The following is a 26749-nucleotide window of genomic DNA, read 5'->3' as shown; positions in this document are numbered from 1 at the left end:
ATGGTTTGCTGATCCTCTAGCTGCTTGTTTCTTTGCTCTAGGTACTTTATTATCCACTTAGCTATTTCTAAGTTGAGGGACAAAGCATTGATGTTTGCCTGTTTCTCTTGGATGACCTCCTTGAGCTTTGAGCTTTGTGGGCCCAAATCAGTGTCATCATCCTGAATGAGAATGAAATCAGTCTCCTGCTCACCTGAAGGCCCCTCATCATGTAATGGCCTCTTGCCCTTGTCCTGAACTTGTTGTGTTGATGAAGGAAGTGAGACCCCTTCCACCCCGGTGGAGATAATACTCGATTTGTTGCTGTAAACAACCCTCTAGTGCCCTTTTAATAGTTGATAAACACCGACACACTAGTGGTTTGTGTCTCATGACCCTCTTGCTGATGTGAAGGTCCACTTGTCTCATGAAAAGTTTCTGGAGGTACCTGAGGAACCGTGAAGAACTCATGAGAAATGAAATCTTCGCATGAAATGTCCTGCAAACCAAGCTGATGCATGACCACAATTTTGATGAGTGCAAAATGATATATACTGTTATACTACTGCTGAGGAGTTTTCTTTTGCACCAGGGTGGTCATCTTCTCAATATTTCGGCACATGAAGTAGGGGATATTCATAATTATCACCTTGGTAAAGTGCATCAACAATCTGATATGATAGGCATATAAGCAAGAAAACCGGCCCTCACAACTGAAATACTTAATTATGAGTTTCCTCAAGGGAGCATATGAGTCTTTCAGGTACCGAAAGGGAAAAAATATGCTGAGTTGTCTCAAATAATCGGGCTTGATGTATGGTTCATAATGTTCCCTGTCAATTTGCTGCCTTTTATTCCACTGCTCTCCAACATTAGGAATGCCGGTTGCTAGAGAAATAGACTCCGATGTCAAGGTGAATGTCACACTAGCTAGAGTGGCTTGGCCATTATGTAGATGAAGCACAAACAACCTGGACAACTCATGATGTTACTGGACTCTAGCAACCATCTCACAGAACTGATAACAGGATTGGTGTTGGAAGCATGTGATAGCAAGAGGGCTGGCCTGCAGCTCAGCAAGTGAAGTAGGCTCCTCCCGTATATGTTTGCCACCCTTGTGAGGTCTCCTTGGTGCATGCATTTCTGTAGGAGAGTCACTGTGTGTGTCTTCATCTTGGTCATATGAAGGATCAGATTCCATGTTTGCTAATGTGTGAGTTTTCTTGATGAGTATGAAGAGATTTATGGTGTTTTTAGTTTTCTGCCACCAAGGGTAAGAATGTATGAGGGACTGTGGAGGGAGAGGGTATGAGGGGTTTGGGAATATTATGAAAAGTTTTTTGGGAAATAGGGGGTTTAGGGAATAGTATGTAAGCTTAGGGACAACAATTAGGGTTTGGGGATTTTGTAGTTAGGATTTGGGAAAATGGAAATTGGGGATAGGGGTGAATGATTTTAGGAATATAGGAATTAGGGAATGAGTGGATGAAATTGAAAAATAAATGGAGGAGTCAAAGAGTAAGGGAGTGATGAAATATACTTGGTAGCAAAAACATAAATAAAAACCCTAGTCAATTGTTTTTGAGAAAAATTGCAAAGAGGTAGGGTTTGAGATTTTACACACTAAACCACCATAATTTCTAAGAAAAACTCTTTTACTAGCAAGGGAAGAACTCTAGACTTACTTGCACACCATAGGATTGAGCAATTTTGGAAATTTGAGGGAGTTTATGGTGAAATCGGGCTTGCAGCTCTATGCGCCATGCCACAAACCCAATGCATAACGCCCTTTATATGCGCTGCACCAGTGTATTTTTTACATTGTGGAGGGCAGCCCAATGCGCCGCGCCTCTCACCCAATGCGCCGCGCCCACGAACTTGCACAATTTTGCTCCCTTTGTTCAACAAGGCCTTCTCTTGCTCAATCTTTCTTATTTGAATGCAAATGAGCTATTTGAATCATGAAAAATGATTTATATACAAGAGCTTTTGATTTTTCATTCATAAAACCCACTTGTGTAATATTTGCATTGTGACTTACTTTTGCAACTCTGTTTTTTGGGCAATTTACTTTATTTGTGCCTTTGATGAACTGAATGACTTGATTTTTTGTTTGCCTTGTAGGGGATGGAGCAGTTGAAGCTTGGCAAGGTGACCAGGGTTTCCACTGAATTTTTTTACATATGAGAGAACTGAAATTACACCAATTTATACAATAAAAACCTAAAATACTCTGTTTTTACTCAAAACAGGGTTTTGAGGAAAAAATACATTTCTGAGCAAGTGATTATAAAATTGGTACTGAAACTTTATTCAACCTCCTCATGTGCCTGCTGATCGTTATTGGACATTTTGAAGAGCTTTCTGATGAAACCCTAGACCTAATGAAACTGAAACCCTAGAAATGACTCTTTCAAATTTAAAGACAAAAACTGACTGTAGATGATGGGCCAATAGGTAAAGGACATGAGGGAAAATGTACAACAATCCACTACCGTTAGATGATCCATGCTCCTAATGGAATGCAACTGATTGAGCGAGACCCCTAATATGCAACGCAACAAGAGAATTTGATCTTTGATGGAGGGATGAAGATACCGACACTAACACAAGTCATAATTCGTAGAATATGAATTCATCCATGTTTTCCCCAATTATGAATCCTTGTCAGACAATGCTTCTCTGTGACTTATTCCAAATTCTAGACAAAAATCTAGGCACGAAAATGTACCAGCCGTTTACAAGGGATCATGGTCATTGTTGTATCTTTGTAGATAGTTCTAGGCTGGGGAACTGTGCCAAAGAATCTAAGTAAGGGTTTTAATTGAGTTGGATGACCAATGCATTAAACTTTTAACACTTGTATAATCCAAATATTTCTGAGAAGTTCAAAGGGTTGATTTTCAATCATAACAACATAAAATCTTTGAATCCATTTTGAAATTAGAAAGGGAGAAGATATGTGATAATCAAACATTCATACTGAATACTTAACTAATCAAATACAGTTGATGCTTGCAGAATAATTCTACAACGAAACAATATGTATTCAAGAAATGACAAAAGGCAACAATTTAAATATGTAGAGGAACTAATTTAAATAGACTGTTCAATTAGTTAATATCCATAAAGATGATAACTTTGCAGTGGGATATCAGGGAAGTTGATACTTAAGTTAGCCTTACCCTAAATCCTATGTTACCTTTAATATATGATGAAAAACAGAGATGAATAAACCAGAAAAACTCACATTAACATAGATGTTATTAAGAGGGAAGTCATAATCCTTTGATTATCTTCAAAAACTTCCAGAAGAGTACAATAATGTCACTGGATCATCACAAGGTTTTAACTCTTCTTACTTTGAATTACAAAATATTTATAGAGTGTAATTCAAAAAATATCTAAATCTAATACAGTTCTTTTACAAAATACAACCTTTATCCAAAATGATTTGATATATCAAACAAATAAAATATACAAATAAACTTTTTTGAAATTGATTGCATATTCAACAGTCTATTCAAGGGTGTTGTTAGTAACTGCTGCCTGAAAATCTATTTAAGCTCTTTATGCTCCTCCTTTCACTGTGATGGCCCTAAAAATGTGCTCTTTATGCTCCTCCTTTAGGTGCCGAACTTGTAGGTGACACACTTTCTCTTGGTTGTTTAAGCTCTTTTTCTTTCGGTCTTGGAGTCTCCAATGTTGTCAGACTGGAGGTATGCTCTTCATTTTCTTGCAGAGTGTTTTCTTCCCATTCTTCTCTTTTTTCAAGTTGTTAAATCTCTGTCCTTGACGTGTGTACATAAGGTGCTGACTTTTTCTCAATCCTTATCTTTGAAATCACTCCCAAGGAGTCATAAGGCCAACTAAAACCGAGTCTGAATTTCATCTATTTAAGTAGAATGTCAACTTCCTTTTCTGCTACTTTGGTGTTAACAATAAATGGACCAATCCATGCCTTTAATTTACACCGATCTTTATATTTTATTGACACAAAATATATATCATCCATATTCATTCTTTGCCTAATAAATTATAAGGAAAAAATCCTCATATGTAGAAAAATTGGTACTCTATAAGGAGGAAGTTCACATCCATAAACTCTTATTTTTGTGAATTTTTGATAAAGATACCAATCTAAGGTGTAAAAATCTTTTAATTTCTGTGTAGATTCTAGGGACTGCATCACTTCTCAAAAGACATAGCGCCATATGCAAAAACTAATCAACATAATCACTGAAAGAATACTCTTTTGTATTTCTCATAACCAAATAGGTCCACTGAATGATTTTTTGGGGTCTAGCTTGTGAATCAAGCTTCCGTAATGGGAATTTAAATCTCTCTCTCTGATGATATCAAAATATGTGAACTAGAACAATTTGATGTTTGAAAGATCCTTCAACGTTGAATTTCAGGAATTGATCATTTATGACATCTGATAAAAATTGACTAAAGTTAAACAAAACTGAGGGCTTACTTCCAGATGAAAACACTGATAGGAATCCTAAGATAACTTCATATAACCAATGGTCATTTTGATACCCTAATAGACAAGAAACCATAGAAATTAATTACCGAGACATCTCTGGGAAATTTTCAGAAGATTATTGTTGGAGAGGTAAATCCCCTCTGCGGATAGAGGCGATCCCACTAGCCCAAAATGGGACTAGCAACAATCAAATCATGCTACTACGCAAGTTCCTAGTTGCATATTAAAAGTGGATTACGAGAACCAACCTGGAGTCCAACGCTAATGTCGAAAGAAGAGTTGACACTCCCGTTCCCTTGCTCCGGTAGGTCACAATCCTTGCGATCCCCGCGTATGGATACCTGCACATGCAAAGAACGAAACGAGAACAAGCATAAAATCCACTAACATACAACTATATTTCAGTCAGAAAGGAAATAAACCAAACATTATCATGATGAACAATGAGATTGGAACCATAACAGTAGTCGTTTATTAATGAATAATAAGCAGAGAAAGATACAACCAAGGTTCTGACGTTGAACCTATCCTCTGGCTGGGCGAGCAGCTATGTATGTCTTGCAATAGACCTTCTCTCTCTCAGGATTCCGGCAGCATAACCTCCCTATGCTTCAAGACTCTTACTATCACTCAGGACAAGCATAATCACAACTAGTATTACTCAAAAACTAGCTTGTCTAATGCATGAGGACAAACTTTTATAGATGGAGAAGGGAGGAAGATATAATGCACCAGGACACCCATTGTGGATTGACATTACCTCTGAAAAGCCATTGTGGATAGATGTCAAGGATAGATGATGACTCTCGACCTCTATCAGATGGATTTTATCCTCAAAAGACTTCGTGATCTGAAGGGAAAAAACATATGGGTGCGCGTTTGTCAAAAATCATTACCAAACTTGGTTGGCGCGAGTGTTGTTCTAAGACAGAGCGCCAATGGTCGCACCCCCTTTTGAGGATCTCAGTGATTGGCGCGGATAAGACACTGTGGACCCGTGCCAATGGAAAAAGGGCACTTTTCAGGGATAATTTGCAGAAGGTGTCTTCAGGGAACATGAAGTACATACTCAGGGGAACATAATGCAAGTGTTTTTAGACTATGTCACTGCTCACAGGTCCCGGAATGCGTCCTCCAATGTATGGAAACAGGGGTAACAGGGACGGTGACCAATGGTGACAAATTACTGTGTAACAGATGCCCCCTAAAGCATGAGGCCCGAGAGAGAGAGAGGGGTGAAATGCTTTACAAGAACACATGTAGCTGCCACCGAGAATCTGCATTGAGAGATACAATTGATAGCTCAAACACATGATGTACGTGGTATGGTCGCAGCCATCCATAAGAGAGTACATGATAATCTAGATCCATAGTATGGGCACAGCCATCTGGTTAGGATCAATGAATTGACTCAGGTATGGTCGCATCCATCCAGTGAATGAGTCATGTATCAAGAATCATGCCTAGATTACAACAGACACAATCCAGGGTCTTGCGCTCCATCTCGACCCGAACAGAAGTACAAGTTCAAGCATGTGAATATGTGAGCTGAAGTCGAACATGCATGAACGTCGTCTGATTACCAGTCAATATTGGAAACTGTTAACAGACGCGAGAGGTACCACCAATAATGACAATGGCCCTCAAGGTACTATAGGTACAATCTACGGCGTGTGAATTAGTGATCTGAAGTCGAACACTGGTAGAATCATTCGATCGGAGGCCAATGATGAAAACCTCACGTCGAACACGAAGAACCTGCCATTGAGGTATGCAGGCTCCAAGGCACCGGTAGGGAGTCTCTAGATTAGCTTCCTGGATAATGAGCTGAAGTCGACAGGAAGTGACCTTGATCGAAGGTGGGCCATAATGTTTCCCACATCATCGACACGAGACAGAGAGATAATGTTGTGAATCAAGATTGTACGAGCCATCAGAGGGAGGTTGTTGCTTTGCAGAGGTCAACTTCTCTTGAACATATCGGCGGCACGTCAATGGAATTGGCAGTATTTGACATCAATGTATCAAAGGTCATGATGACGAGGCAATGAACAGATGAGAGGTCAAATAGGGGTACCCAAGTCCACGGAGGCAAGTGAAAAATATGAGATGAGATATCCCCACCCAGACACGAAAGCAGAAAAGTGCCATGTTCAAGAGCGACATACTGTCGACACGACGATAATTATGGTTCCTTTTTCCCCCGCCATTTCTGGCGAGTACCCCAATTATTTTTAACAAGCTTGATGGGGATAGCATATGCTTGTGGTGTGTCTTTTTGACAAAATCCGATGTCATCAGGTTTTAACGAGTCTGACAAAGGAAGAACTCGGTGTCTTTTCATGTTTAGAGAGTTTGAAAAAACAACAGAAAAGGAAACTCCAGGGGTGTCCTTTTTTGTAAAGTTGTGTCTCTCGGGCCCGAAAAAGTATAAAATAATGCCCGAAAGAACCGCCCGACCATTACGATCGAGGAGTACTTTTCATAAATAGTGATTTCGACCTGAAAAAGTAAAAAAGCGATCAAAATCACGTCGTTTCGTAACCATTAACGAGTTTGAAACGACAAAAACTCGGTAATCTTTTTATGTTTTAACGATCGACAAAAAAGAACTTAAAACGACCGCCCCTTATTAACGTTTAACGAGTCAAGAGGAGTGACTCGGCAATCTTTTCCTCTTTAAATGGTCAGAAAAGAGCTGAAAGTAGACCTTAAAGCAACCTTTTCTCATGTTTTACCGAGCTTGAAAAAGTCGAAAAAGAGCTCGTGTCATTGCTTTGAGTTGCACCAACCCCTGTCATCATACAAAAAACAGCGTAAAACCCACTTTGACATAAAAATATCCCAAAAATACTTACAAAACATCATTTCTAATGTATTTTTAGGGAAAAAAATGCTATAAATAGTGAAATGGTAAAAAATAAAATTACTTTTCACTTTTTACCTTGTGAGTTTACCATTGGAGGGTTTTGGGTGCAAATTTCAACTGCTGATTGCGATCAATCCAGGAGATCATTCGAGCCGCCGTCTGCAACAGGTAAGAGGCCTCATCCTTAGCTTTGTTTTCATTCCATTTTTTTAGATTTTCATCCATAATTTAGTCCCCTGCAAGAGGATTTGCAATTTCATAGGGTTGCGCCATTGGCGCGAGTTTCCCGCTCGGGATCGCGCCAATGGGATTTTTTACCCAAAGGGGTCGCGACCTTGGCGCGACTGTTTTAGAAACAGTCGCGCCAACCGCGCGATCTCAATTTGCCACAAATTTGACCGTTGTAATTGCAAATTTTCTTCAATTTTGGTTTCACCAATGATCTAATGATGAAAATTTCAACTTTGTGGTTGCAGGGATTCGTCAGAATGGCTATAGAATGGAGAGAAAGAGATCATGATGCCGTGGATGCCATGGAAATGGAGGATGATGCATGCATGGATGCTCTGAGAGACTATGGCTTGAAAAAGTTCTTCCTCACCTCATACTTACGTGCACAACCTGAGTTGCTGCGATTCATCGTGGATGCTTGGGATACAGAGGATCAGGTATTTCGCCTGAAAGACCAGACATTGGAGTTAGATGTTTCTGATGTCTATTTTATTACTGGTCTATCGCGGCGAGGTGCACGACCCATCTTGACTGGTAGCAGGCCTTCCGGTGAGAAGATGGGAGAGGTGATGGAAAGAGTTTGTCCTGGGGCACATTTTGGATCAAACAGTGCCAAAGTAGACATTATCACGGTTCCCGACCTGGTACTACGAGTGATTTTATTCACTATTACCCGGACAGCTGGGGTACAGGCGCCCCACGAGGCCAGCAAAAATCATTTGCTGCTGGCAACTGAGTGTCTCTAGCCTACACTGTTTGATTGGGCCACGGCAGTGACAACAAACATCAAAAGGCAGCTTACCAAGTGTAAGAGTGATGGGAACAAACAGTTCGACTACGGATCTATCGTAGTAACTTTCTTCCTGGAGCGTCTGCCGATATTCCGGGTACAGGGAGGTATAGTGGCAGATCCAGTGCCACGGGAGCCGAGGTTGAATCGATGGGCAGAACTCATGCCCAGAGGAGGAGGGGGCCAACAGATGGCCTGGAGGCCCGAGTTCTTTATCTGGATTCGTCACCAGATGATTGTCATCGAGGACTGGCCCTATGCGGGCACGGATTTTACTGGAGATCCAGATCTCCCATTGCCTGCAGGAGAGGACTGGGACGAGGAGCTAGGTAAGAACTCTTTTTGTTTTTGACGTTTTTATGTATTTAAGTTTTTTTTTTTTTTTTTTTGTGTAATACATGTCTGACAACCTCTATATATATGTATGCAGATGTTGGTGCAGAGCGACCAGCTGACTTGCCTCATAACGCACGGAGAGCACAACCTGCAGCCGACCCTCAGGCAGAGGGTGATGCGGGTGACGATCTAGTACAGAACCTTGAGGCACTTACTCGAGGGATTCCAGATTATGCCAGATTGGCAGACGTGCCTAGAGTGTACCAGAGGCACACGGTGGGAGTATCTACTCGCGTCGATCGTCTGTTGAGACGTTTGGTGTGAGCGGTGACATGCTATCATGAGCATCACCGTGATTAGACGCCTAGGTTTCATTTTTCCACGCTTTTGAGAGACATGTTGTCAGCGGCTGTATAAGTTTTGGACATGTATTATATTTTTTTTTTTGGATTATGTAATGCGCGGGGCGCAAACATTATGACACACACGTATATATATACATATGCCTATGGTTTATTATTGTGTTTTTCATGTGCTTGCTTGTATAATGTTTTAGTTACAAATTACGCAAATGTCTATCTAATACATGATTAGCCAATGCATCAGATAATGTGTTTAATTGTCGTGGAATACATTGATATGTAATAAAATCAAAGTTCCTTTCTAACAATATCACACGTAAATACAACCTTAAAATACGATGGTCTCTGACGGAATATTGCCCGTTGAGCTGGTGGACGACAAGTTGAGAGTCCAGGTTCACTACCAATGCACGAATGCCACGATTAATTGCTTCAGCAAGTAGCTCGATTACAGCACAGTATTCAGCGACATTGTTAGTAGTACGACCCAAACACACACCCTGACAATCTATCAACTCGCCATGAGGATCGTAGATCACCCACGCCGCAGAGGACAAGTTGCGAGTACTGCGGCAGGCACCATCAGCGAAACCAACATAAGGTGTATTTGACATCTGCACAAGAAGCGAGAAACACAATAAGTGGCAGTTACGCCTTTAAAATTGACACACACACACACAACACACTAGCTAGAGTACATGTATGTACAAAATAAAATGCACTAGCATCACGCATAGTACTTTTTCAAATAAAGCCCATTTCGGGGCTTCCCAAGAGGGTTCCCTTCATAATCGATCAGCTCGTAGGCCCCTTTCTGCAGAACTTTCTTGACAATGTAAGGGCCTAGCCACATAGACTCGAGCTTTCCGGCTCCTAGCTTATCTTTTGCCTGATCATAGAGCAGGACTAAGTCTCCCTCAACAAAAGAACGCGGACGTACGGTTTGATCGAAGTGAGTCTTGACTCGCTTCTTTTGCGTTTCGATGGCCAAGGAGGCCAGGCGACGAGTTTCATCCAGCCGTTCTAAGTAAAGAAGGCGTTCTTCTACCGGAGTGGTGTTAGGAAGTAGCTTGACAGCTAACTTTAATGAAGGGATTTCGCATTCAATCGGAAGGGTAGCCTCTAGTCCATAAACTAACTGGAATGGAGTGAAACCAGTGGCATCCTTCACAGAGGTTCAGTAGGCCCACAAGGCAGGGAACAACATCAAATGCCAGTTAGACTTATGCATGCCAACGGTACGTTGAAGCATTGTAACCAAAACCTTATTGATAGCTTCAACTTGGCCATTGGACTGAGGGTAGTACGGAGTTGAACTATCGTGTTGCAAGCCTAGCTGGGTTGTTAATTCCGACATCATATGATTACGGAAATGCTTCCCGTGATCAGTAACGATGGCTTGAGGGACACCGAATCGCGAAATAACATGATTAAATAAAAATTGCGCCGCTGTGTGACCGTCTTCAGTTAATGTAGGCATCGCCTCGGCCCATTTAGTAAAGTAATCGACGGCAACGATAATAAACCCATGCCCCCCGGCCGAGCGAGGGTTACAGGTCATATAATCAATGCCCCATTTGGCAAAAGGGCCGACGGCGACAACAGGGTGCAACGGAGCAGGAGGCGCTCGCATCTTCCGTTGGTATATCTGGCACTCATGACAAGAGCGGACGGCAAGGATGCAATCTTTAAAGATAGAGGGCCAAAAGTAACCAGCACGGAGGATTTTTTGGGCAGTAGCATATCCAGACATGTGACCGCCACAGGCACCGGAGTGGCAGTCATTCAAGACCCGCTCAGCCTCCTCGAGAGTAAGACAACGGCGGAGAACAGAGTCGGCGCCAAGACGATATAATGTATCGCCAATGATACGGTATGGTTGAGATTGATGACGAATCCTTCGCCGAGCGTCTTTGGACACGCCCGGGCGAAAGGAGGACGTTTGCAGATATACAATTATATCTCCATACCATGGATCGAGGGTGCTAATGAGGAATAAGGTCTCATCCGGAATTTGATCCTCGATGTGAGAGGTCGGGGAAGAAGATGGAAAAGAGCAAATTAACTCAGCAAATACAAGGGATTTCTTGGACTTGGCAGTGGTAAATTCCAAGTCAAACTCTTGGAGGATAACAATCCACTTTGAGTACTTGCCCCCCAGCAAATGGCGTGACAATATATACGTCATGGGGTTGCAGTTAGAAATCACAGTAGTGGTACGCAACAGAATATAATGACGGAAACGTTGGACGGCACAAACGACGGCCAAAGCCAATTTCTCAACATAGGCATATCGAGTTTCCGTGTCTAAAAGGTTGCGGCTGAGATAATAGATAACATGTTCAGTGCCATCATCGTCAGCTTGAACGAGAACCATGCCGATAGTGGTGTCGGCGGCGGCCAAATATAGAGTGTAGTCGCGATAATAATTCGGAGGACGGAGCAATGGGGCAGAAACAAGGAGGCCCTTGAGACACTCAAAAGATTCCTGAGCAGTGGTATCCCAATGAAAAGGGACATCGCGTTTTAATAATCGTGTAAAACCTTTCGCCACCTCGGCATAGTTTGGAACGAAACGACGTAAAAAATTTGCTTTACCCTGCAAGCTTTGCAATTGCTGTAAAGAAGCAGGGGGAGGAAGATTCACTATAGCCTCGACTTTAAGGGGATCCAAACGGATGCCCTCTCGGGAAACAACAAACCCGAGAAGTCGGCCAGATTCAACGCAGAAGACACATTTGTGAGGATTAAGCCTAATTCGGTAGTATCGACAGCGAAGAAAAATTTCGCGAAGGTGCTTAGGATGGTCCTGACGTTTGGCCGAATGAGCAGGGAGATCATCCAGGTAAGGCTGTACAGTGTGTCGAATGTCATGGAACGCATAGGACATTGCACACTGGAAGGTAGCACCGGCATTTTTAAGACCGAAAGGGAGCTTCTTATAGGCAAAAGTGCCCCATGGACAGATAAAGGCAGTTTTGTGTTGATCACTGGGAGCAATATTGATCTGGTTATAGCCAGAAAAACCGTCCATAAAAGAATACATTTCACTTCCAGCACACTCGTCAATAATCTGATCAATGAATGGTGTGGGAAAATTATCTTTAGGACATGCTCGATTTATATCCCTATAATCAACACAAACACGGATTGTACCCTGTTTTTTAGTCACAGGTACGATATTCGAAATCCAATCTGTGAGCGGAATAGGATAAATAAAACCGGCTTTTAGAAGCTTCTCTACCTCGGCCTTAATCGCTGCAGCCTTTCGGGGGTGTACAGGGCGTAAACGTTGACGAACAGGCTTAGCACCTGGGTACGTGATAATCTCATGCACCACTATGCTAGGATCAATGCCGGGCATTTCTTCGTAGGACCACGCAAAAACGTCACGAAATTCGCGAAAGAGGTTGGAATAAAGTTGAATCTCCTCGGGAGTACAAGTGACTCCAATATGAAGATGCTCGACAACCCCTGGTTTGACAGAGATGTCGATGGGCTGGGTTTGCGTAATATTTGCCATATTCCCTTCAGAAGACACCTGATAAATCTGAACAGGTGCTTGCAGTGGGAGACAAGGAGCAAACCGCTCAAGGCAAGTGAGAATATCCTGAGGTGCAGGGAGAAACGAGGAACGATGGTGAGAATCATGCCAAGGAAGTTCCTCGAGAGACATAGTCTCAATAATGGCTTCATCGGACGAGAATGTTTCTTGCAAAGGATCCGAAGAAGCCTCGTCTACAAGCCCTGAGGATGGATCAAATGAATGGAGAACCGTGCTCGAAAGAGCAGGTTCGGAAGAGGGAGCCGATGCAGCAATAATTTCAACGTAGTTGAGTTCGGCAGGACTCAACGGCATCTTGTCGCCCCAAGAATCTACTTGGTCGGTGGGAGGAATGATCCACAGATCAGAACAAGTAGTAATCATATTAACAGAGGCGACGTTAGGAGGTGGGAGCGGAAAAACACCCATAAGGGCGGGATCTTTGAAAAGTCCGGCTCCCAAACTCTCAGATAACTTTGAGGTATGCTCCACAAAAGGGATGTTACCTTCAGAAGAAGAAGCGAAGAAAGATAGTTGGTCTACGGTAACAATCTTCCCTTGATGAGGGAAACGGATGATACGAAACAAAGATGAAGCAACAGCTTTCATCGCGTAGATCCAGCTACGTCCGAGGAGGAGGTTGTAGGTAAGAGTAGCATCAACGACTTCAACTTCCATTTCGACCGTCTTCCCTTCTAAAGTGATGGGAAAACGTTGGAGTATACCATAAGGACGAGAGGCTCTTCCATCAAAGGCTTCCAAGGTTGTGGGAGACTGACTCAAGGTAGGAGATCCGATAGCTTTCCAACAGGCGACAGACATGATGCAAGTTGAAGCACCTTCATCGATGACTGTACGGTGAATCGTTTTGGAGTCAATAATAACCTGTATAAGGAATGCGATTTGAGGAGGCAGTCTCTGGGTATGGCGTTCTAAGTCAAAAGTAATTAAATCCGAATCTACTGGGTCTATGCCACCAATGCGGATAGCAAGGACTTCCTCTGAGAAGGGCAGCTCTGGAGAACTTCTAAAGCGGACATAGCCGACGGAGTCTGCGCTAAGTCCTCAACGATATTGTAGTGCTGTGCAGCACGAGCATTTGGGTTGTAAGAAGATTTCCGGAGTACTCCTTTTGGAGGGGGTCGAAGAGGCGTCTCAGTTGTAGGTCTCTCAATGTGGAGAGGACCCGAACTGAACGGAGGAGCACTAGAGGGTATCTCAGGCTCCTTCCCGGTAGATGGCGGATAATCTTTTGTTCGAGTATTGATATTGATAGGGATCGTTCCAGCCATAAACACTTGAGAACCGAAGGAAGAGGGAGGCTGAGATGGGTCAGCCACCATTTGAGTTTTTTGAGTTTGCTGTGAGGGAAAGGGTTCTTTAAGCACCGCAGGAGTCCCGGGAGCGCCTTTCAACAAACGACTAACTTCGGACCGCCTCGGGCAGTCTTTGGTATAGTGATCCTCATCACAGATAAGACAAGGATACTTGGGTTTGCGTTTGGCACCGTCCTCGGGCGGAGGTTTAGGGGCTTCCTGCTTGGGTTGATCTGGCTTATTCTTCGCTTTCCCTTTCTTCTTTGCTTTCGAGGCTTTGTCTGCCGTGGTGGATTGGACGGCATTGACCTCGGAAGTAACATTTGAAGTGGGTATTACCTGGGAGGTGGGTTCATTCGAAACAGATGGTTTTTGCTTCCCAGGGTTCGCGGAATTTTTCTTTGAGGATGAACTAACAGTTCCAATGATACCGTCAACAGTTGGTGTTGGCGGGGCTTTGGATGTTCCTGGTCTAGGGGCATCAGGCAGATAATCATACAATGTACCTGACTGAGAATAAACCAAGTCAAGGTACTGAGCTCGCGCGATAGCTTGCTCTTCAGTAACACACGCTCCCATAGCGATGTCCCGAGCTATTGGAGGAACGAACGAAGTCGTAAACCAATCAGTAAGAAGCTGGTCGGGAATCCAAAATTTGATCATACGTCTACGCCGTCTCCATTCATGGATATGATCAAATATATGCGTAGTCGTCATTTGTCTCAAGGATGTGAGGAGGTGTGTGCCCGTTTCATATCGAACGGGCAACTGAAAATGAGTGAGAAATGCCATAGCCAAGGAGTTAAAATCCTGAAAGGATCCGCGATTGAGCTCAATATACCACTTAGCGGCAGAGCCGGTGAGAGTCCTTTGAAAAAGGCGAAGCCGAATGGAATCATCAAGCCATGAATTGGATGAGCACCATAGGTGATAAGTCATGACATGAGCTTGTGGATCCTCATTAGGCTTACCATCGAATTTTGGACAGTCACCGAGAATTTTTGTTGGAACCGGAGGCCAATATGGATTATGCAGAATAGGATCATTAGTCAATTTAGACACATCCGGTAATTCTAAAGTCGCTAAGAAAGGTAATTGAGGATTAAAGGACATCTGGGGCTGCTGTTGGGTCGGAGCACCAGGGTTCCAACCAACTGGCGGTTGCCCCCAAGGGCTTGGTCCTGACAGATTTGGCCCCATAGGGTTTTGTCCGTAAGGATTTGGGTTTTGCCCCCCAGCACTCCATGGATTACCAAACGGTCCTGCAGAAGCACCATATGGTTGCGGATAATAAGGATTCGTCTGCGGTTGTTGGTAATTTTGGTACGGGGCAAACAAAGGTTGCCCTTGAGGTTGCTGGTAACCATAGGGTGGCTGGACTCCAAATTGATTTTGAGGAGTAGGCGGTTGGGATTGAACCCCAGCTTGCATTTGAAAACCAGACGGGGGTTGGGGTCCAGCCTGGGGCGAAAACCCAGGTTGAGCAGTACCAGAAAGATGTCCTGTAGGTTGGGCTATCTGGCCGGAAGGATAACCTTGTTGATATTGGGGTTGACCTCCCTGCCCAGAAGGTGGTACCTGCTGGGAATGGAGTTGTTGTTGTTGCACAATTGAAGGTTGTCCTAACGGACCAGATGGCTGAGTGGGCTGGGCAGTTGGTTGGCCTAATTGGATTTGAGGCTGACCGACTTGCCCAGAAGGTTGATTATACTGGACGGTAGGCTGACCATGCGGTTGAACAGCTGGTCCAGATATTGAAGCATACTGGACATTGGGTTGGTTTGGGTTAACAGTTGATTGACCAATTTGTCCAGTAGGATAACCTTGCTGGATACCAGGTTGGGCTTGTTGAACAGAAGACTGACCTGAGTTACCAGAAGGTTGAACATAAGAAGAGAAAAATGGACCACCAGAAGCGAAAGGGTTTCCATGGAAGGATTGCCCTTGTTGGTCTTGAGGAGGTTGTCTTGGAGACTGCGCAGATGAAACTTGACCACCATGAAAAGAGGTGGAGCCCCAATCAATTGACAATGGAACTGATACCTCAACAACCGGTTGAGACGACAAATACGGATCGTATGGCCCCTGTATTGGGACATTTGTCATGGGATCAAAGACTCCGAACAAGGAAGCCGAAGGACGACTAAAAATAGGAGTCGAAGAGGCTGCACAGACCGTTGGAGCGGTTGTGACTGAGGTAACAGATGGACTGCGACTTTGCGGAGTAAAAGGCTCCGTAGTAGGAAAAGTGAGTGGTGACCAAATAGAACCCGTGAAAGGAGTTCCAGAGGGCATAGTATCCCTTAAAGCTTTATAGCCTGGTGGTAGGTTTGTAGTAGTGGGAGTACTACTGACAAGTATAGGGTCCGTTGCGGTGGGAATTTCACCGCTCGTCGCAACGGACTCTTCAGTCGTTGTAGGGGACAAATCCTCCATGTCAGAGGAAGAAGGTGGGACTGACACACGAGGAGAAGTATAGTCCCAAAAATGGACACCGTCCTCAGAAGGTTCCCAAGTAGGGTTCCAATGAAACTGGTAAGTCTCGTCGCCTGGGGCACGAGAACTAAGTGGTTGTATACTTGGAACCACAAGAAGACTCACAACCGGTATCTCGGCAGAAGACGAAATTTGTAATTCTGCCAGGATGAAACTTCACAAAACCTAAGGAATCTACCGAGACAAATCCCCTACTCAAACTAACGCAAACAGAATCTAATCGGGTAAATGTTATCGTGGCCAAATAAATTTTAGGACGCAAAGACACAACTTGACCTTTTCATGTTTTAAGAGTCGAGAAAAGGACAAAAGATGACTCTAGTCTCCTTCGAATGTTTAATGAGCACGAAGTGACAAGACGCTCACAAGCACCTTTTCTTTTAAGGAGTCTGAAAAGGATCAAAAGTGACTACTTTGGAGACTCTAGGCAAAAGGTTTACCAAACAATCCGTAAAACTGCTTATACACCTTGGCAATCAGATGAAAACCAAGGACTTCCCGTACTGCAGTCAATCTTCCCGAATGCTGTGTTCAGTGCATTACGGATTGTAAGGCGGCAGACTCGGCTTCCTATGGATAAAGGATGATAGCCTAGTGGGGTCTCCCGTATATACGCGACGGTACGTGGGAGCTCAGTCCGTACTGGTACTCATTGTCTCTCAGGAGGAATCACCCAACCATCAGCGAGGCAATAGTTACCAGGTTTAACGACGCCGGAACACGTCTCTAGCCTAGACCTCTAGAATATGTGCGTTAGGTTCCAATGCGTTGTTAGGTTCATTCGGTTTATTTTACAGTTGATCTTCAATTAAGTTTCAGTTTTTTGGTCCTACCGTATGTGATATCTCAAGATTTCCTAAATGCACACTATATGCCAAAATTATATCATTTCGTTCAATGAATTCTAACTACAGGAGAGTTGAGATTTTCAAACAAACAAAATGAACAATAAACAAACAACAAAGATCCTAATGCAGCTAATAACAAGAAATGAAACTTTTCTTTTTCTTTTCTTTTTAAAAGCAACAAATAACAATAAATGCTAACTAACAGAATGCAAAAAGATCTTTTGTTTTTCCTCTTTTTAAAATGGCATAATGCATTTAAACAAATTTCATGAGATATTAACAAGCATAAACAAGAAAAATTCACTCAATGCAAGGAGAACCAAATCTGAAATACCAAAATGAACTGTCAAAACAACGAAAAGCGCACAGACCTTCAATGAACCATGTGATCTAAGTTCAAATGAAGTCAAGCAAAATACAAACAAGCTAGAAGTGAATTGCCCCGAAGCGCGGAATAACAAGCTTTAACAACTACTAGACCGGTGCGGAAAACAACCAAAAAGTTGACTGGGTAATCAAACCAAAACTTCCCATAGAAGGCTCGACATGCAAAGCCACTAGATGCTCTAGGGCTGGGATACAAAATCGATAGAAATAAGAAAAGAACTGAAGGATAAAGGTAACAACTAGTCACACAGAGGTCCAACACACTTCCAGAAGCTGCAAAAGATATACAAACACCAAAAATCTGAGTTTAGGGAGCTTTCAACTAACAAACTGGAAAAATTCACAGAGCTGGCGCGACTGTCAGCCTGCAACTTGCGCTATTCAGGAATTGGCGCGAGTTGCTGTTGTGCAACATGCGCCAACTGGCGCGACTGTCAGAGGAAAAAACGCGCCAACCGCGTTTGCTTACCCAAAAAATAAATACAACAGGCCAGGGTCTGGTCAACAATACTCAGACGGGTCTAAGAGCAGAAAACAACTTCAAAGTTGACCCAGAAAGCTCATTTATCCAAGCAGGCAAGAGAAAACTAACATGCAAGACAAAACTCCAAGCCGTTCGGTTCATAAACCAAACCGGAGATCGACTGAAGTGGCTTTGATCTACTCCACTAATGCAAAGCAATAGCGTTTCAAAGGCTGCCTGGCCGTGCTTCAGACTCCGTCCAAGGTTTATGAATCAAACAACAAATAGCTCTTCCCCAACGGAGTCGCCAAATTGTTGGAGAGGTAAATCCCCTCTGCGGACAGAGGCAATCCCACTAGCCCAAAATGGGACTAGCAACAATCAAATCACGCTACTACGCAAGTTCCTAGTTGCATATTAAAAGTGGATTACGAGAACCAACCTGGAGTCCAACGCTAATGTCGAAAGAAGAGTTGACACTCCCGTTCCCTTGCTCCGACAGGTCACAATCCTTGCGATCCCCGCATATGGATACCTGCACATGCAAAGAACGAAACGAGAACAAGCATAAAATCCACTAACATACAACTATATTTCAGTCAGAAAGGAAATAAACCAAACATTATCATGATGAACAATGAGATTGGAACCATAACAGTAGTCGTTTATTAATGAATAATAAGCAGAGAAAGATACAACCAAGGTTCTGACGTTGAACCTATCCTCTGGCTGGGCGAGCAGCTATGTATGTCTTGCAATAGACCTTCTCTCTCTCAGGATTCCGGCAGCATAACCTCCCTATGCTTCAAGACTCTTACTATCACTCATGACAAGCATAATCACAACTAGTATTACTCAAAAACTAGCTTGTCTAATGCATGAGGACAGACTTTTATAGATGGAGAAGGGAGGAAGATACAATGCACCAGGACACCCATTGTGGATTGACATTACCTCCGAAAAGACATTGTGGATAGATGTCAAGGATAGATGATGACTCTCGACCGCTATCAGATGGATTTTATCCTCAAAAGACTTCGTGATCTGAAGGGAAAAAACATATGGGTGCGCATTTGTCAAAAATCATTACCAAACTTGGTTGGCGCGAGTGTTGTTCTAAGACAAAGCGCCAATGGTCGCACCCCCTTTTGAGGATCTTAGTGATTGGCGTGGATAAGACACTGTGGACCCGCGCCAAATGAAAAAGGGCACATTTCAGGGATAATTTGTAGAAGGTGTCTTCAGGGAACATGAAGTACATACTCAGGGGAACATAATGCAAGTGTTTTTAGACTATGTCACTGCTCACAGGTCCCGGAATGCGTCCTCCAATGTATGGAAACAGGGGTAACAGGGACAGTGACCAATGGTGACAAATTACTGTGTAACAATTATGGCGGATTAGTTCTTTGTAATTTTGATTTTTCAGGGAGGAAGGACTGAAAAATGTGAGCTTGCTGCTGAAAAGTAAGCTTATGGTAAATCTCGATAAGAGAATCAATGGAAAAAGGATGAAGGGGGCCTTGTGGATTGATCTGCAATGCTTAACAAATGGACTCAGGGGTTATTGAGAACACAATTTCATTATTTCTGGCGACTATAACTCTCTGGCTAGGAAAATAGTGACTCTCACACCAGGTGATGAATTTAGGGAAATGGTGTGTTTGGGGAAAACAAAATTGGGGCAACATTGACTCCCAAAAGAAAAATTCATCACTGGCATCCTGGAATTTTTTATATGCTCAATTGTGAAGTTCATTGAGACCGAATTCACATTGGATTTTACTGATTTATTTTGCGTATCAACTAGCTCATCAAGATTAATTACAGGGGGAAGGGTTGGACTCTCTACAATCATTTTGGAATTTCCCTTATGACTAGTCATTTAAGAAAATGATAGAACAAAGGATATCTGAGTAAATTAACCAGTGAAATAATGGTTGTTGGCATAATGAATTTCTGCAAGTGATCACCTTTGGTATGTCAGAGGGCTTCGTGCATTAATGGTGAAAGGAATGGATAATGGAGTGGTAGCGAAGATTAAATTATAACGGTTTCAACAATTTATTTGAATTAATGTTACTGGCGCATAAATTTAATAACTTCGAATGTTGGTGGGTAATTGATAATATAATGAGTAATTGGATAAGTTTATTGGAGGATTAGGTGATAGTAATTTTGGCGAGGGTAGTAGTGGCATGTCAAAATAACAGGGAGGGTTGGCGGGAAATGCAGTTAGGCGGAAGAGGTTTGTGAGGGGGGAGGGGTAGGTGGTAGGTGGTATATGATGGGGGGGGGTCTCGCAATTGATGAGAGAGCACCACATATTAGATAGAGGGTAGTTGAAAACAAATTTTCAGACCCCCACCCTTCCATTATCTGTCAGGAGTGTGGGGGGTCTTGCAATTAAGCAATGGCCATTGATCCTAGTGGGTAAGATTTGCGTTGTTGAAAAGTGTTCACCACTTAAACTTGCTTTGGCGATAATTACATTTATTTACACAATCATAAAATAAAATAATTGAAAACCTATTTAAAGTCTAAGAGCGACATTTAAATTAGCTTGCTTTATTACATAGTGCAATAATCAAACTTAAATTAAAATGTATAGGTAAAATTAAGTTACAACATCAACTTAATTTGGGGATTGCTTCCCCTTACGGGATGCAAAGAACCTGCAGATCCATGTGCCTTCTCCTCAGGCTATGGAGTCTTTGCTCTGAAAAATCACACTTGCTTTCGAAATGTAAACACACTAGATATAAACAATTCTAATGATGGAACAAATCACTCATTATTGGATGTAATGTTTCAAATACTACCCATTGATTGGAAATGAGGATTAATCTCCTTCCAAATTCCAAAGAATGAATGCATTATTGCTTTTGACCTCTACAATGTTGAAAGGTCATAACCATATGTTATCAAACTTTCCATGTTTTCCTCTTTCTTTTCTTCTTGCATCTCATCTGAGAACTAAATATCCTTGTCTGAAATATCTTTCTCTAGACTTTCTATCAACAAATTCTTCATCTTGTCCTGATATTGTAGAAGTTTATGCTGAACTTCATCTTTGTCTTGATTCAGCTCAATAATTTGATTTATCCTTCTTGAAAAATCATCAGCCTCTTCATATGACTCCTGCAAAAACTTCATGACTAGAAATGCTAATTAAGTAGGGAAAATGGATTCTATTCCATAAACAAGTTGAAAAGGAGATTTACTAGTAGACCTTTTAGGGGAAACCCTATTTTCCCATACTGCATATTTTAGATGATTGTATCAGTTTCTTTTATGATTTGCTAACACCTTCTTGATGACTTTGATCAAGATTTTATTTGATGATTTTTCTAGTTCATTCCCTTGTGGATAATAAGGTGTAGAGTGATGTAAATAAATTTTATATTTTTGACAAAATTCATTTATCTTAATGATACTAAAACCTTGAGCATTATTTGTAACTATTTGTCTTGGAAAACCAAATATAGAATTTTTTTTTCTTCAATAAGTTTTATCACCACTATATCTATTGCATTCCTTACATGAAATGCTTCTACCCACTTTGTGAAGCAATCAATAGTTGTTAATATCCATCTCTATTGATTACTTGAAGAAGGAACTATTTCACTAATGAAATCTAATCCCCACAACAAGAAAGGAGCTTCCATTGAAACTGGAACAAGAGGAAGTGTTGCTAACCTCTATTTTTTTGCAAATATTTGACAAGGAATACAACTTCCCACCTTTGATCCAACCTATGCAACTAGTTTTGGCCAGTGAAATCCTGCTCTGAGTATTTTATGTGTTGTTGCTTTCCAAGCATAATGAACTCCACAAAGTCCTTCATGAAATTATTCGATCACCCCTTCCAGTACAGATTTGCATTGGCTATACAATATTTCATTTCTCTGAGTTTAAGAGATCTACATTGATTTCCAGTGAATTGAACGGGATATTCAAATTCACGTAGAAAATGTACAATATATTTGTACCATTCGGACAATAGAATTTTTTCATCAATATGCAGTGGAAGTGGTATTGATCTGGGAGAAGGTTTTTGTGGACTCTTCTCCTTTGAAATATGAGAAGGTTCTTGTGGATTCTTCTCTGAAACTTGCATTATTGTATTGATACCCATCATTTTGTATTTTGTTTCTTCCAACAACTTAGCTAGACCCTATCCTTTCACCAACTTTGTAGGCCTGATATCTAAATCAAACTCTAGTATCTTAGCAATCCATCTCCCCCTCTTTCCATTTGTATCAGGTTGAGTCAACATTGTCTTTACTACATTGTTAGGAACATAAGAAATTATAGGGGAATGTAAAACATAAATCCTAAATGCTTTCAAAGCTTGTACCAAAGCATAAGCTTGTTTTTCTATTATGTCATATTTTAGTTTTGAATCTATCATAACCTTGCTAAAGAAATAAATTGGCTGCTCATGTTTATCTTCATTTTTCTACAATAACACTATTGCTATTGTAGTATCTGAGGTGAAGGAGAAAATACTAAAAAGTTTTGAATAATCAGGACTGACAAACTCTAGAGCCTCAGAGATTGCTTTTTTGATTTGAAAAAAATAGAATCTAGTTTGGGTGGTCCATTTGAATTCATTATCTTTCTTGAGCATATCAGTAATATCTTTAACAATTTCAACATAATTAGATATGAACCTTCTTAAAAAAATTATCTTTCCTAGGAATGACTGGATTTCTTTCTTATTTATGGGAAAACTAATTACCTGAATTGCTGAAACTCTTTTAGGGTACTCCTTTTAAAATAACATGTCCCAACAATTTCCCTTCCCTCATTGCAAAGTGATTTTGTAGGATTACAGGAAATCCCAAATTTTCTACATTTTTGGATATGTTTAGCGTCAGACTCAGAAAATATTGTTAAATCATCAAGGTGAAGGACTATGAATTTATTTACCTTACCAACAAATGCCAAATCCATTTCCCTCTGAAATGTTGCACCAACGTTTATCTGACCAAATGGAATCTTGGCATACATGAAAGTACCCCATGGAGTTGTGAATGTTGTCTTTTATTTGTCTTCTTGATTGACCAAAATTTGATTGTATCTAGAAAAACCATCCAACATTGAAATCTTGTCAGAAATCGTTACTCTTTGAAGTAATTGATCCATTTTTGGTAATGGATAATTATCCTTCAATGACAATTTGTTCAGGTTTCTAAAATCAACACACGGTCATATTTCTCCATTCTTCTTCCTAACAGGTACCAGGTTAGCTATACATTTAGAATATCTTAAAGGAACAATTACTTTTTCATACGGCAATTTTCTTACTTATTTCTTAATAATAGGCAATAGGACTGGATTAATCCTTCTTATTTTTTGTTGAAATGGCTTCTCTCCTGGTTTCAAAGGAATTTTGTGCTCAATAATAGCCGTGGCAAAATTTTTCAATTCTTCGTATGACCATGAAAATACATCTTTGTATTCTTTAAAAAAATTGACTTGTTTTTCTCTTATGTCCTGTGGCACTGGCTGACATTTTAACATTTATTATTTCTTCTGTAGTACCAGTATTACAGTCTTGTATATCTTCCTGTTGTGAATTTAACAATGAAGATTTTGATACATCATTTTGATCAAACAATTTTTCAAGAGGAACTAATCCCTTTGGAATATGATTATTTGATAACTAAATGATATCATGATCAACAATTTACTATTTAATTTTTTGTTATTTCATCAGTATTTTCTTCTTCACAATGTAAACCAAAAAATTCATCAATGGCCTGTAAGAAATTCTTCAACTACTTGTCATCTTCAAAGATTCGCCAATGTCTTAAATTGTCTGGGATGGAAGTAAAGTACTTCACTTCAATTTGATACTATAATTGCAAAGGACCAAGTATTTTGAAAGAACTTGCAAAAACTTCCAAGGAATCTGCATGAATATTATCTTCTCTCAGAATTACTGAAATATTGAGAGCCTGAAAATAATTTTCCACACAGTCTCATGCTTCATTTCTATAAGCTCTTAGTCTAGGATGTTTTGTTTGATAGAGATTTCTGATCTGTTTTACAATCAATTCTGAATCACCAAATACTGCGAGATTTTGTACCTTCAAATTTTTAGCTAATTCTAATCCCATAATTAAAGCCTCATATTCTACCACATTATTAGTGACTTCAAAATATAACTTGAAGGATTGAGTAATGTTTTTATTTTCAGGTGAAATGAGTACAATTCCTGCTCCAGCTCCATCCTTAGAAAATGCTCCATCAAAATACATTTTCCAAACATCACTATCTAAAAACTGAGGAATATTTATAGTGTCTTCAATTCTGGTTTGTGGATTACACAAATCATTTGCAACCAAAGTAAAACACCCAAAATATTGATCAATAGCATATATAGGATGATTTATTACTTTAATAACTTGTAGACATTGTTTATGAATCTTAATTCTTTGTACAACCTTAAAAGTTCACCTCCATAAATAGGGATTGTAGCATAAGACATATCCATTTGTAAGCTTACTCAAAGCTTAGCACAACAAGATATTGTTAATAACATACCAAATTTAGAAGGAATGTTTATAACAACTATATCTAATACTATGCTCTTCATAGGGATTTGAGCAAGAGTAACAACTAAATCTTTGAGTAATCCCAAGAAAGTTACTTTCTTTGAATAAAATGTGTACAGATCATGATAGGGCTTAGTAATTTGCAACTGAAGTTGGCCCATGATAACTTCAAGCATCAGATTATGGGAAGAACCATAATCTAATATACAGTTGTACAAAAGAAAATCATGAACTTTTAATGTAACCTAGAAAGGTAGCACACTTTCGTCTACCATGTCTAAGCTATGCCTAAAAACTACTGAAGGCTTCTCATCATGTAGGCTAATCATGTCTCCTTCAACATCTACACTTGAAGATTGTATCCATTTGGAAACCTGTTGTTTATAACCTAGATTCCTTGAAAGTTCAGATAAGGGAATTGGAATTTTTACCCTTTCTAATTCTCTTTCAACATTAAAGACAGTTGGAACGGATAATTTTGTAGAAGATTGCTCTTGTAACTAATTTTGAGGTTGAACAAATGGATTTTCACGACTTTCTCTTGAGGCTCATCAAAGGTAACATTTTTACAGGCCTACCAGGACCTTGTTTGGGTCTTAGGTCATATATTCTATTCAGTTCAATAATGAGAAACTTAGAAAAAGCTTGGTATTTAGAAACTTGAGAGGATTCTTTATTTTGAGCAAGAGGCTAATTTTGACTGATAGGGACAATAAAATTTTGAGATGATTGATCATCAAAATAATTAATATCATTAGTGACAACCAGGACTGCTTCTTCAGGGTCTTGATCATCAATCATTAATGGAGGTTGAATTTTCTAGTCATTATTTGGTCTTTGCAAAATTTGTGGCTAGAAAGGTCTTCTATATTGTACTGGAGGTCTATTTGCAACCTGTTGGGCTACTCTGGGTTGAGTTTCCATTCTTGAAATTTGATTGAAAAAATTTCTTAATAATGAAGTTATTTCATCAATTTTGTGTTCCTCTTCTTTATTCTTTGATGATGAAGTACTTTCTTCTCTATCTTTCATTTTCCTTTCAGTTTTTTCTGCCTTTTCTTTCAATTTACTAGATGTCGACCTGTTAGCTTCTACCTCAATTTCATTTTTCTGCATATCTGCTAAGATTTCAGATTTTCTTGCTTTAATCATTACAAGAAAATCATCATCGAATGCTTTAGAAAATCTAAATTTCGCTGCAGTGACTGGGGGTTTACAATCTGGTCGCATCTTATTGTAAATCTTACTAAATATTTTGATAAACTCAGCAACAAGTTCACCAAGATTCCTTCTCAAATATTCAAATTCCATCAAATAATACATAGGTTATTTTTTAATTCCCAATTTATTTTTGAAGATGTTGGTTAATTCAGTCCATGTATTTATATAATTTGCTTGTAATTGCTTGAACCATATTCTGACATTTCCCTCTAATGATTGGAAAAATAGTCTTTTATAAACATTGATCCGAATAGAAATTGGCATCCACCCATGGTATTCATCGACCCATGGTATTTATCCACTCATGGAATATACCCATGGTATTGTAAGTGGCATCGACCCATGGTATTCATCCACCTAAGGTATTTATCCACCCATGAAATTTACCCATGGTGTTGTAAGTGGCATCCACCCATGGTATTGTAAGTGAAATCCACCCATGGTATTCATCACCCATGATATCTACCCACCCATGGTATTCAATCACCCATGATATCTACCCACCCATGGAATGTACATGTGGTATTATAACTAAAAAAAACTATAAGTAACAAGTCACATTTTGTAAAAGGACATATTGTCCACCACAATGTAGATTTTACAATTATTCTCTATTTTAATAAAAAAATTCTTGGTGGTTTTGTTTAATGTGTGTTCTTCTATTTTCTTTCGGCATTTCAAATTTTCAGATCTTGGGGTCCTCCCCACCCAAGATCCGTTTCAATTTTTTAAATCTTGGGGGTCTGCCCCTAAGGTCCGGATGAAACATCCTCGTGTTCAATGTTCATATTGTCTTCAAAAGAATCAAGAAATGTAGCCAAATGATCTTTTGTAGATGGCCCTGTTTCT

This window comes from Pinus tabuliformis, chromosome 4_2 (genome assembly GCF_031772625.1).
Source record: "Pinus tabuliformis cultivar Carrire ecotype Pingquan chromosome 4_2, CPIR1, whole genome shotgun sequence".
Taxonomy (NCBI): domain Eukaryota; kingdom Viridiplantae; phylum Streptophyta; class Pinopsida; order Pinales; family Pinaceae; genus Pinus; species Pinus tabuliformis.
Note: the sequence above shows the minus strand (reverse complement) of the source record.